We start from the raw sequence: 11,560 nt of genomic DNA, 5'->3' as shown, positions 1-11,560 counted from the left end.
CCCCGGGCGCCCCACCCTTCAGGAACCTCACATGCTCTGCTCTATGGAAGCTCTCCGAACTCCGTCCTCTTGGGCCTTTCATGGAGACTTCATTGGATAGGCATGATGGAGGCACAGACAGCCGTGTAGAAGTGTGATTGAATAGCTGGGTGCGGTGGCTCACGCCTGTAATCCCAGCACTTTGGGAGGCTGAGGCTGAGTGCTGTAATCCCAGCACTTTGGATCACCTGAGGTCAGGAGTTCAATACCAGCCTGGCCAACAGGTGAAACCCCGTCTCTACTAATAATACAAAAATTAGTCGGGCGTGGTAGTGCACCCCTGTAATCCCAGCTACTCGGGAGGCTGAGGCAGGAGAACCACATGAATCTGGGAGGCAGAGGTTGCCTGTGATAATCCATGGTGACAAATTGGGGCAGTAGGGGTAAAACTGACACAGAACCCCAGCCAGGCACTGTGGCTTATCCCTGTAATCCCAGCACTTTGGGAGGCCAAGGCAGGAGGATAACTTGAGCCTAGTTCAAGACCAGCTTGAACAACATGGCAAAAGCCTGTCTCTACAAAAAAAAAAAAAAAAATGCAAAAATTAGCTGGGCGTGGTGAGCCAAAATCGCGCCATTGCACTCCAGCCTGGGCAAGACTTTGTCTCAAAAAAAAAAAAAAAAAAAAAAAAAGAAAAAAAAAAGAAGTGTGATTGAACAAAAAGGGAATGATCTAGTGTTGATAGACTGAGTGGGAAACCCAGCAATGCCTGTCTGTTCAGATTCTTGGTCTCTCTGTGCAGCATTCCTTCTTGCAGGGTGTGCAGCAGGACCCCTCTGAAGTGGAGTTTTATGACCTGCAGTCATGCAAGGCCAGTCAGAGCATTTCTTTATGGACAGAGGCAGGGGAAGATTAGAATATATTTTTAGGTGCTAAGGCCTGCCTTAGAGAGAAAAAGGAGCAGGTGAAAAGAAGGCCGGAGGAGGTCTGGGAGAAAGATTCTGTTTTCTGAGTCCTGGTTAGAGGCCTAACACACTCCAACCTTATAACAAAACACTGTAACAAGGGCTATGAGGGTTATGAGCCAGGAACTGTGGATGAAAACTGATGTGTGTGTGTGTATGAGTGTATATATATAAAATAAGAAGTCAAAAGTCTGGATATTTATGTGAAATCCCTGCTGTTTAGAGGTTAGCAGCTAATTACTTTGTTTTTCAAGAAACATAGTGTGCGCCAAACCTTAAGCAACCGTGGGATGTGCAAGTTTTTATTTCTGGCCTAGAGGAGGGAGTAGAAGGGGGCCTAGAAAGGGAGGGTGTAGAGGGCTAGAAAGGGAGAGTAGAAAGGGGGTAGAAAGGGAGGGTGTTCAATTCATGTTTGCTGAATGACAACAGATGGAATGCATTGATTTTCCTCCCGCTTGTAAGGAAAGACTACCAGAGTCCGCTAAACCAGCTGACTTACTGAGAGCTCCCACCTGATGGGCAACTGCTGTAATTCCCCTGATAGGATCCAGGCTGGAAACATTTTGTCTGCCAATTAAAAAGAAATAATTAAAGGGCCTCGCCAATCAAAAAAGGTAATAAATGACCACCAGGAGCTTCTGCTTGCCTGAGATGAGAAGAGCTACCTTCTTAAACTGGTATTATTCCAGGCAAAGTAAAGAAAATGGAATGGTATGGCTCCTTCTGGGACTTCCAGGGTCCTCATGTTCCCATACAAGATCCAGATCCAGTCCATGCCCATCTTGGGAAGAGCAATGCAAGGCTGATCTGATCTCCAGGGTTGGGTTGCAAATGACGTGGGGCCAAGATTGTTCCACTGTCACAGGGATAAGTCTTTTCTATATGAACTATATTTGGGGTAATCACAAATAGTAGACTAAAATTTTTTTTTTAAAAAAAACATTAGTTTAAGGAATAAGGAAAAAAAGTTGTTTTATTAAAAAATTCTTGGCTGCGTGTGGTGGCTCACACCTGTAATCCCAGCACTTTGGAAGGCTGAAGTGGGAGAATCACTATGAAGTATTGTAATTAAAATTTTGAATTCAAGTCTAGCTCTCATGACCAATTTTCAGGAAATAATGCAGGTAAAGGAGCAAAAAAAGCAATCATTCAAATCCTATACATGGGACATCCTATAGGACAAATGACCTCTCCATGCTCCCCCTACTTAAAAAAATAGACTACTTTTTAGAGCAGTTTTAGCTTCACTGCAAAATTGAGCAGAAGGTACAGAGATTTCCCATATATCCGTGCCACCCCACCTCATATGCACAGCCTCTCCGTTATTAATATCCTGCCCCAGAATGGTACATTTGTTACAATTGATTAACCCATGATGATGCTTCATTATCACCCCAAGTCCATGGTTTGCATTAAGATTCACTCTTGGCATTGTATGTATATTCTATGGGTTTGGACAAATGTGTGATAGGTACCCACCATTATGATATTATACAGAAAGCTGGGCGTGGTGGCTCACGCCTGTAATCCCAGCACTTTGGGAGGCTGAGGCAGGTGGATAATCTGAGGTCAGGAGTTTGAGATCAGCCTGACCAACATGGTGAAACCCTATCTCTTCTAAAAATACAAAAATTAGCCGTGCCGTGGTGGTGCATGCCTGTAATCCCAGCTACTCAGGAGGCTGAGGCATGAGAATTGCTTGAACTGGGGAGGCAGAGGTTGCAGTGAGCCAAGACTGTGCCATTGCACTCCAGCCTGGGCAACAAGAGTAAAACTCCATCTTACCAAAGAAAAAAAAAAAAAATCATACATAACAGCTTCGCTACTCTGTGCTCTGCCTATTCAACAGCTTCACTACTCTGTGCTCTGCCTATTCATCCTTCTCCCCTGCCAGCCACTGGTTACCACTGATTATTTTACTGTCTCCATAGTTTTGTCTTTTCCAGAATGTCATATAGTTGAAATCATACAGTATATGGCCTTTTAAGATGGACTTCTTAGCCAATTCATTTTCAACAAAGGCACCAAGAACATACAATGGGGAAAGGACAGTCTCTTCAGTAAATGCTACTGGGGGTGCCGGGCACAGTGGCTCACGCCTGCAGTCCCAGCACTTCGGGAGGCCAAGGCAAGTGGATCACATGAGGCCAGGAGTTCAAGACCAACTTGGCCAACATAGCGAAACCCCATCTCTACTACTCGGGAGGCTGAGGCACAAGAACTGCTTGAACTCGGGAGGTGGAGGTTGCAGTAAGCTGAGATCAGTCATGCCATTGCACTCCAGCCTGGGTGACAGAGCAAGACTCTGTCTTAAAAAAAAAAAAATGACCTGGCATGGTAGCTTATGCCTGCAATCCCAGCACTTTGAGAGGCCGAGTGCTGGGATTACCTGAGGTCAAGAGTTCGAGACAAGCATGGCCAACATGGTGAAACCCTGTGTCTACTAGAAATACAAAAGATAGCCAGGCATGGTGGCAGGCACCTGTAATCCCAGCTACTCGGGAGGCTGAGGCAGGAGGCTCGCTTGAACCCAGGAGGTGGAGGTTGCAGTGAGCCGCGCTTGCACCATTGCACTTCAGGTACTGGAAAAACTGGGTATGCTATGCAGAACAATGATGAAACTAGATCATGCAAAAAATTCAAATCAAAATGGATTAAATACTTATATGTAAGACCTGAAACTATGAAACCAGTAGAAGAAAACATTGGGGAAATGCTTCAGGACATTGGTCTGGGCAAAGATTTCTTGGATAAGACCTTAAAAGCACAGGCAAACAAAGCAAAAATTAACAAATGGGATGTAAATCAAGCCAAAAGGTTGTGCACAGCAAAGAAAACAATCAACAAGGTGAAGAGACAACCCACAGAATGGGAGAACATATTTGCAAACTATTCATCCAACAAGGGATTAACAACCAGGAATATATAAAGAACTCAAACAACTCAATAGCAAAGAAACAAGTAATCTGATTAAAAATAGGCAAAAGATCTGAATAAACATTTCTCGAAAGAAGCATACAAATGGCCAACAGGTGTAGGAAAAAAGACTCAGCATTCCTAATCATCAGGGAAATGCCGGTTAAAACCACAGTGAGTTATCATCTCACCCCAGTTAAATAGCTGTGATCAAAAAGACAGAAGATAACAAGCACTGGTGAGGAGACCAAGAAAGGGGAATGCTCATTCACTGCGGGTGGACATTTAAATGAGTACAGCCTCTATGGAAAACAGAATGCAGATTCTTCAAAGACCTAAAGATAGAACTATCACATGATCCACCAGCGCCTCTGCTGGGTATATATCTGAAAGAAAGGAAATTAGTCGGCCAGTCTGTGGCTCACGCCTGTAATCCCAGCACTTTGGGAGGCCGAAGTGGGTGGATCACCTGAGGTCAGGAGTTCAAGATCAGCCTGACCAACATGGAGAAACCCCATCTCTACTAAAAATACAAAAACATTTAGCCGGGCGTAGTGGCGCATGCCTGTAGTCCCAGCTGCTCCAGAGGCTGAAGCAGGAGAATCACTTGAACCCGGGAGGCGGAGGTTGCCGTGAGCCAAGATCATGCCATTGCACTCCAGCCTAGGCAAGAAGAGCAAAACTTCGTCTAAAAAAAAAAAAAAAAGAAAAAAAAAAAAAAGAAAGAAAGGAAATTAGTCTATTGACGAGATATTTGCACTCCCGTTTTTATTGCAGCACTATTCACAGTAGCCAAGCTAGATATACTAATTACCCAGATTTGACCATTACACACTGTATACTTGAAATCAAAATATCCCATGCACCCCATAAATGTGTACAACTATTACGTATCCACGTATACATTTTTAAGACTGGTTTTTTTCACTTACTGATATGCACTTAAGGTTCCTCCTTTTCATGGCTTGATACCTCATTTCTTTCTTTTTTAAATTTTTATTTTCATTTTTATTTTTTGAGACAGGGTCTCATTCTGTTGCCCAGGCTGGAGTGCAATGGTACCATCTTGGCTCACTGCAACCTCTGCCTCCCAGGCTCAAGCCATCCTCCCACCTCAGCCTCCCAAGTAGCTGGGACTACAGGTGCACGCCAGCATGCCTGGCTAATTTTTCTATGTATATATTTTTTGTAGAGATGGAGTTTCACCACGTTGTCCCTGCTGGTCTCGAACTCCTGAGCTTAATGGATCCATCTGACTCAGCCTCCCAAAGTGCTGGGATTACAGGTGTGAGCCACCGTGCCCAGTCGATAGCTCATTTCTTTTTAGTGCTTAATAATAATTCATCGTCTGGATGGACTACAGTTTATCTACTTATTCACTTACTGAACGGCATCTTAGTTTCTTCCAAGCTTTGACAATTATAAAGCTGCTATAAATAGTCATATGCAGGTTTTCATGTGGATATAAATTTTCAACTCCTTTGGGTAAATCCAAACAGTGTGACTGATGGGTAATATGGCAAGAGTATGTTTAATTTTGTAACAAACTGCCAAGCTGTCTTTTAAAGTGGCTGTGCCATTTTGCATTCCCACCAGCAACAAATGAGAGTTTCTGTTGCTCCATATCCTCACCAGCATTTGGTCTTGTCAGTGTTCTGGATTTTGGCCATTCTAACAGGCTCCATACACTTACTTGATAAATAAATTAATGGCATATAAAGGGGGACTGCTATCTATTAAAAGTATTTATTATTATTACTTTCTGAGATGGAGTTTCGCTCTTGTTGCTCAGGCTGGAGTGCAATGGTGCAATCTTGGGTCACTGCAACCTCCGCCTCTTGGGTTGAAGCGATTCTCCTGCCTCAGCCTCCCGAGTAGCTGGGATTACAGGCACCTGTCACCAGGCCTAGCTAATTTTTGTATTTTCAGTAGAGATGGGTTTCACCATGTTGGCCAGGCTGGTCTCGAACTCCTGACCTCAGGTGTTCCGCCTGCCTCAGTCTCCCAAAGTGCTTGGATTGCAGGTGTGAGCCATTGCGCCTGGCCTATTAAAAGTCTTAAGAAACAGCCACCAAATGCAACACATGCAGATAATTTCGAGATCTTGATCCTGGATCTGAATATATCAACTGTTAAAAGGCATTTTTGAGAGAACCAAAGAAATTTGAGCATGGACTGGATATTAGGTGATATTAAAGTTGGTAATTAAAAAAATAAAGTTGGTAATTTTGTTTGGAATAAAAGAGCATTGCCACTATAAATATATATATATATATTTGAATATATATATTAATTACAGCTGTGTACATATATATATCTATGACCCTTGTCTCCTAGAAATGTACAACAAAATATTTACAGTGAAATGGTAAGCTGTATGCCTTAAAATATTACAGCAAATATAAATATATAAAGAATAAAATTTTTTAAAAAAAGAGTGTCGCCAGGTGCCGTAGCTCATGCCTATAATCCCAGCACTTTGGGAGGCTAAGGCAGGTGGATTGCTTGAGGCCAGGAGTTTGAGACCAGCCTGGCCAACATGGCGAAACTCTGTCTCTACTAAAAATACAAAAATGATTGGGGTGTGTTGGTGCATGCCTGTAATCCCAGCTACTCAGGAGGCTGAGGCATGAGAATTGCTTGAACCTGGGAGGTAGAGGCTGCAGTGAGCCGGGATCGTACCAGTCCACTCCAGCCTGGGCGATGAAGTGAGATAAAAGAAAAAAAAAAGGGTGGGTGTATATAAAACAAAGATTTGCAGAACGGTGTGTAATTCTTGATGCTGAATGATGGAATATGAGGTCCATGACACTATTCACTTTTACTTTTATGTTTGACCCTTTTTTGTAATAAGTTGAAAACATTTCCATTTTGAAGTTTCTGTCTTTAGTGGTACCCCGAGGGTCCCAAGCAAGGCCGACTTGGGTGGGCCCCACACTGGCTGAGTCGCTCCTGAGTGTCCCCTGCCCACAGCTCCGGCCCTCGTCCTCTCTCCCACCACTACCTCTTGAGGTTGTCTGACCATCAGCTTGAGACTTTGAGGAGCCGTATCAGGGCCTGGAAGTGGAAAGGATGAGAACAGCTTTAGAAACAACAAAATGGGGGTCTCCCTCCTGGCTTTGTCTGCTTTAGTATCATCTGCAGGGAAGGGGCAGGGGCCTGGGTAGGGAGGGAGCCAAAGACTGAAGCAGTGGGGGTGTTTTGAAGGGAAGGGAGGAGGGATTCATAACTAAATAACAGAGAGGAGGGCAGCTTGCACAAGATGCAAGACAGACTGGGATGGGAGAGAAGCCCGGGGCATGAACAGAGGGTCTGCAGAGCAGATCAAGATGTTGGAAAAGGGTCTCCTCTGGCAGTGGGACGTATGCAGTGAGTTAAGTTTAAACAGAGAACAGCCGGCTGTGGGGAGGAGAGAGCTAGGATTTCTGTAGTACCTACCAGCAGTCCAGTCCCATTTGGATCTTCTGGTCAAATGGTGCTGGAGGCTGTGTCCTTCCTGCTGGAATTCCTGCTCCAGACATGGAGGTGGTAGAGATGCTTGCTGCTGGTGGGCCATGGAAAAGATTCAGTGGCCCTTTTATTACTCTGTGGCCATTGGCATCATCTCAAGCTGGACAGTAAAATAGCAGGTCACCCAAAACATCTCTCCTTTTATTTATTTATTTATTTATTTTTTGAGACGGAGTCTCGCTCTGTCTCCCAGGCTGGAGTGCAGTGGCCGGATCTCAGCTCACTGCAAGCTCCGCCTCCCGGGTTCCCGCCATTCTCCTGTCTCAGCCTCCCGAGTAGCTGGGACTACAGGCGCCCGCCACCTCGCCCGGCTAGTTTTTTGTATTTTTAGTAGAGACGGGGTTTCACCGGGTTAGCCAGGATGGTCTCGATCTCCTGACCTCGTGATCCACCCATCTCGACCTCCCAAAGTGCTGGGATTACAGGCTTGAGCCACCGCGCCCGCCAACATCTCTCCTTTTAAAATATTGTCTAATATATCTAACCTTTCTTGGCATGTCTTGGACCCAGAATTTTTTTTGGTGGTTGTTACTCATTCCTTTAGTAAAGGTAATTCATCAGCCTGACTCAAGTTTCCGTTGAAGAATCCCCGAGCTTCCCAGTTGGTAACTTCTGCCTGTGGCTGTCAGATCTCATTCCACAGAATCCAAGTGTTAGAATGTTCCACTGGGCAGGGGTGCAAAGCTCCTTTAGCTCCTGCGTGTCAGTGACATGGCACCTGGTCTACTATGCTCCATTCTGAGTCCAAGACAGATGTTGCCAGCGAACCACAGCACCCCCGACCACTGGATGTGGCCCCAGAATCCTGAGCAACATGCAATCCCTTCAGCCACGTGTTCTAGCAACCAGCGTCAGCACTGGATCAGGAATGATTGCTATTCTTGGACAAGTCCAGTCTGTTATCCTGGAGACCGGGAAACTGAGAGCTGGGGTGTATAATTTACCGAACGGATGCAAGGTAGGTTAGTGAAGTGCTGGGACCCAGGGCTTCTGGCTCTTAGGTAATCCTCTTCCCACTGGGCATAGGCTTGGGGAGCTCCAAGAAGGGAAAAGTGAGAGAGTGCCCAATTGCAGTCCCTGCTCCCAGCTTCTGTAGGTCACTTTCAGGGGTCTGCAGGTGCCAGAGCTGAAGTTCTTTCCTCTTTCTCCTTAAGTCTGGCTCCACTTCTGCTGCCAGACCTGCCGTCTCATGGCAGCAGGAAAGCAATATTGGAAGCTGCCAGACACAGTGTGGGCAGCCCCGGCTGGAGTGGCACCAGGAAGCAGGAGGCGGTGGTGCCGGTTAGTGCTTGACTTGTGCCCAGCTTGGCAGCCCTGCAGCTTCCCCTCCTTGTTCATACCACACTGACCCTCGTAAGTTGGTGTGGCACTGGCCTGTATTTAGAGCAAGGAACATCTTCTGGTCAGACTTTGACAGCTGAAACCCAACGTTCTATTTCATCTTTAGGGGATTCCTGGCTGAGTTGGGTCAGACAAGGGTGCATTCGAGGACCTGTTGTCTCTCTGATGCTCAGGAAAGACCTTGAAACTTTGAAGGCCCTGATGAGGGATGAACAACTCATGCTTTCTGGGGGCTTTGCTGTGTGGAGACAAAGAATGGATCAAGGAAAACCCACCGAGAAAGCCCGGGCATTACTTGGGTCTCAAATTATTTCAAGTTGAATTCTAGCCACCAGTCCTCATGGTCAGGTGCTGGTGCCCCATGGCCATCTTCCAAGAAGGAATGGAAGAACCAGACCCTGCCAAAGGAGCAGCCACCTTCGGGGGGCCCCTGTGATCCCACTGGGGGAGATTAGACAGGAGCGTTTACTTTCCTCCTGGCCCTATGGGTGTGCGGGGGGTTCCACCCAGGAGAACAAGCAAACCCCAGAGTTCCTGGTGGTGGCAGTGGCACTCACTGTGCCTCTTGGAGCTGGAGCTGCTGCTGATAACCAGCTTATCTACATGGCCCTGGGCCCAGAGCAAACTCAGTTCTATTGACACCTCTTATTTTCCCGCCTCAGTTTGCACGTAGCCCCAGGGCTTGCTGTTCTGGGAAAGGGGTTGATAACTCATTGCTGGTAACTTGCTCCGAGTCAACAAATCAAGTGTGTGATGAGGTCATGGTGTGTAACTTGTGGCCTCGATGGCCTGGTTGACGATGGTGTGTTTGGGCGTGGACGGAAGACTAGAGATGGAAAAGTGGGCCTTTGCAATTGCTGTTCCCCCTGTCTAGAAGGTTCTTCTCCCAGCTCTCTGGCTGGCTCCTCCTCAATATTCAGCCACCATCTCAATGTTCCCTCCTCAGTGAAGCCTTCCGTGGTCACTCTGGTCTCCCAGCAGTGAAGCCTGACTCGGAGGAGCCCTGGAAACACCTGTTGAATGCCTTTTCCCACGTGCTCTTCGTGGGTGCCCTGTGAGGCTGATAGTGTCTCCAATTTATAGATGAGGAAACTGAGGCTTAGTGGAGCTAAGTAACTTCCTCAAGGATTTATGGCAAGTAAGTGGTAGAGTCAAGATTTGAACTAGGTCTATCTGGCTACAAATTCCAGGCTCTACAAATTCTGGCTACAAATTCTACTCTGCGGCTCATTAGTACTGGGCTTGGGAGATCAGGAAATGAGGCAGAACAAAAGGAGGAGAGGATGGGTGGGAGGAGGAGGAGATAACTGAGGACAGATCTCATCTATTAGGAAATATTGATTCTTTCAGTGAACACTTGAGGGTGCTCGAAGCCAAGTTCATAAATTGCTCGCTGTTTGTGAATAGCCTTGCAGACAGGGCCATGGAGGACAGTGTACAAATTGTGCTCAGAACACAGGTGTCAGGCCATGGGGGAACGAGGCCTGAAGTCAGGTTATGATTCACTGCTGAGCCATGCACTTGGGCAGCTGCAGCCACCTGGAGGGGGCCAGCTTTTTCTGAATCTAACAAAGGCTCTAAGTGGGCTAGCAGTGGCCCTGAAGTGCAGGAAACAAAACGTTTAGAAAGGCAATGTGGCAGCACTGCAATAGAGGCATGCCCCGGGCATCCTGCAAAGAGGATGCCCAATGCTGCCTTAGGTGGAAAGTTAGGAAGGCTCCCTAGTGGAGGTGGCACCTGAGCCGAGTCTCAGTGGATGAGAGAACTTAGCCAAGTAGGCATGGGGAGGAGGGAACACCAAAGAGGGCAGCACTGGCATGATAATAGATCTAAGGGATTGTAAGTCACCTGGTAAGGTTAGATGGCAAGGGTCATGGGCCCAACTGATGCATGGTATTAGTCAGCATGGGCAGTATGTGCTGCAGTAACAAGCAACACCCAATTTCACAATAAGAAGGTTTCTCTTTTGCTTTCCCTATTTGTCCATTACAGGTCATCTAGGGCTCTGGTTTGAGACGTCTTCACTCAGGCATGCAGACTGATGGAGACTTCACCATCTATGGTGTCACTGGTGGCTACAGCAGGGGGAGAGGCACATGCCAACTCATGCACCCACCACGCCAGGAGTGCCTGCAGGAGTGAAATGGGTCACTACTATTTGCATTTCATCGCCCCAAGCAACGCTGAATTTCAAGGGACTATGGAAGTATAATTCAACACGGTTTTAGAATGAGGACTAGGAAAATCTGAAGAACAGTGCTAATGATATACGGCTTAACATGGGGAAGGAGAGCAAGGACCACATCACGGTAGGCTTTGAGTGCCATGGTCAGGCACTTGGAATGTTTCCTGTAGGCAATGAGGAGCTTTGGGTGGGTGGATGAGGTGTGAGCCTGCAAAGAAGGGAGCAGAAGAGAGGAAAGTGAGGTTTAAACATGAGAAGGGCGCCAGAACCAAGGGAAGAAGAAGGAAATACGAAACATCAAACAGAGGGGAAAGCCGGAGAAACGGGCTGGGGAAGCAGTGGACAGTGAGTGGAAGTCAGGCCCTCCTGCCTCCAACCCTCCCTTTCACTGGAAAGAGAGAGACTGGAGAGAAAGGGATGGAGGGAGGAGGTGGGGAAGACAGAGACCAGACAGACATTTTGAGGGGTTGCTTAGACTGGAAAATCAAGACTTCGGTGGAGCTTGGGGGCCAACCACAAATATCTAAAAGCTTTTCGCCAAAACAAGGGACTAGACTTATTCGATGGCAAATGTTCAGAGTAGCATAGGGACAAAATCTGGGAATTATAGGGAGGCAGATTTAACTTTTATTTGATAACAATTTCTGTTATCAACTTAAGCTT

The sequence above is a fragment of the Rhinopithecus roxellana genome, chromosome 15, assembly GCF_007565055.1.
Source record: "Rhinopithecus roxellana isolate Shanxi Qingling chromosome 15, ASM756505v1, whole genome shotgun sequence".
Lineage (NCBI taxonomy): Eukaryota > Metazoa > Chordata > Mammalia > Primates > Cercopithecidae > Rhinopithecus > Rhinopithecus roxellana.
Note: the sequence above shows the minus strand (reverse complement) of the source record.